Raw genomic sequence first — 2,458 nt, 5'->3', positions numbered from 1 at the left:
AAAAGCATTTTAACAGGCTTCAGACACAGGTCTTTTCATCTCTCTGCTCCCCACACCCATCCCCAATCCTTATAACTACTTACAATTCTAATACATTTTTGTTTTGTTCATCCTTAGAAGTCCAGTTTCTGCTTTGTGCCTTGGTTTACTGAAGATTTATGCCCATTACACTTGATGCTCAAGGACTCTCTCTTTCATTGCCATCCAAATGTATTGGCACTCTTCTCCTTCTTGCATGTCTCTGAGTTTGGGCTTAGGAATGGAATAATGAGATAATCAGATAAATAAAATAAGGTTAGTGTGCTAACTTGTCAATCTTCAAATCCATACCTCAATGCCTATTTGCCCCCAAATAATGTAACACAGAAGCATGATAAATTGCAGGTGATTGAAGAATTGCATTAACAGAAATAATCTGGTCTATGGGTTTAGCTACATGGCTTAAAAGAAGAGTTTAACTTTTTTTATTCACTTATCTAGCAAAGACTTGTTCAAACCACCCTGTATAAGGTTTTTGGATGATGTCACAAAGTCAGCGTCTCTGCCCTCAAGAAGTCTATAGCTTTTAGAGACGACTGACAATAAGCTGATATATGATGTAGTATGAAAACTACCATGAGCCGAAGAGCAGAAGCAAAGAATGACCCAGAAATTGGAGAGGTTTATTGGAGGAGTTCACTAGATTATTAACTTCGTGCATGCAAAGAACACATATTATTCAACTTTATATCCCTTTGATTTAATTAGGCCTCTTTACATGGCTCTCAACAAATGTATTTTGAATGAAAGAATGAAAACTGAAAGTAAAAATGAATTCACACATTGTGACCAGTTACTGGTTTTTATGTGCTAAGAAACAAATTCATAAAAAAGCCATGATCTGAGGGATTTCTCTCTTTTATTTTAATATTTCCCTAATACCAGATCTGAATGAAGTTTAAAATTCATTAACATTTACTGAGTGAGTACTGTCAGCACCTGATAATCAAGGAATTGTGGGGTAGAAATGGAAATAATTCATCAAAATTACCCAGTTAGAGCTGTGCTGCTTCCAGCAAGATAGAGTAGGCATGCTTTCCCCTATTCTATTTAGAAAGCCAGCTAAAACAGGTTTTAAATATGATCTAGAGTCTCTTAACATATTAACCAAAACATCTGGGTTTCATTCAAAAATCATGTATATTAAGAACCAGGAAGATCTCCAAATGATTGAGAAAAGATACTCATTAGATGACAGAGATGTTAGGATTATCTGACAGAGATTTTGAAGTAGCCATTAAAAAGATAGATAAACAATCATAAATACCCTTGAACAAATAAAAAAAAATAGAATGTCTCACTGAAGAAATAGATTATATAAAGAACCAAATAGATAATTAGAATTGAAAAACACAATAACTGAAATAATTTCAACAGCTGAATGGAGGACACAGCGGAAAGAATCAGTTAACTAAAAGATAAAGCAAATAGAAATTATACTATCCAAACAACAGGGAGAAAATAGATTAAGAAACAAAAACCCAAACCAAAACCCGGAACATATGGAACTATAACAAAAGATATAACATTTTTGCCCTGGAGGTCTAGAACAGGAGAAAAAGGGCAGAGCTTTTAAAGTACTTGAAGAAATACTGGCTGAAAACTTCCCAAATTTGGCCAAAGCCCTCCAGACATACAAATACGGAAACCACACAAACCCTAAACATGATAAGCTCAAAGAAATTGACAGCAAGACATAATATAGTCAAACTTATGAAAACTAAAGACAAAGAAAAAATCTTTAAAGTAGTCAGAAAGAAACATCACGTTATTTATAAAGGAAAAACATTTCAAATGCCACTGGATTTCTCACCAGAAACCATGGAAGAAAAAAAAAATGATGGAGCATTTTTTAAGTGCTAAAAGAAAAGAACAGTCTACTCAGAATCCTATGTCCAGTAAAAGTATTATTCAGAAATGAAGGGGAAATCAAGACAGTCTCTGATGAAAGAAAACTAAAATAAGGTGTCACCAGTAGATCTGCAATAAGGGAATGACTATCTTGGTTAAAGTATCAACAGTACAAAAACCTGTGAAACCTCTCTGGCTTGAAAGATTATTGAAGGCCTTGCTATGGATAAAAGCAAAACATAAAACACAGTGATAAAACAATAGCTCCAAATTTGTAATGCTGTGCCAAAGTAAAGATCATAATTCAGAGTTATGGTAGGAAGAGCTGAAATCTCTGTTTTGATCATCTCTCTCAGACTGGGTAGACCATGGTATTAAAATTCACACATGCATATTTGCATTTGCAATCCTTTAATAATCTGATGTCACATACTGCTCAATAAGATACCACTAATTGTTTCATAATGCTTGATGGGAGAACTTATTTTGGAATATAACTAAGAAATAACTCACTAAATTAGGCTTATACAAGGTAGGGAAAATAGATTTTGGTGAACGTAGTAAAATA

This window comes from Galeopterus variegatus, unplaced genomic scaffold, assembly GCF_000696425.1.
Source record: "Galeopterus variegatus unplaced genomic scaffold, G_variegatus-3.0.2 Scaffold1105, whole genome shotgun sequence".
In the NCBI taxonomy this organism is placed as follows: domain Eukaryota; kingdom Metazoa; phylum Chordata; class Mammalia; order Dermoptera; family Cynocephalidae; genus Galeopterus; species Galeopterus variegatus.
This window is presented reverse-complemented; position numbering follows the sequence as displayed.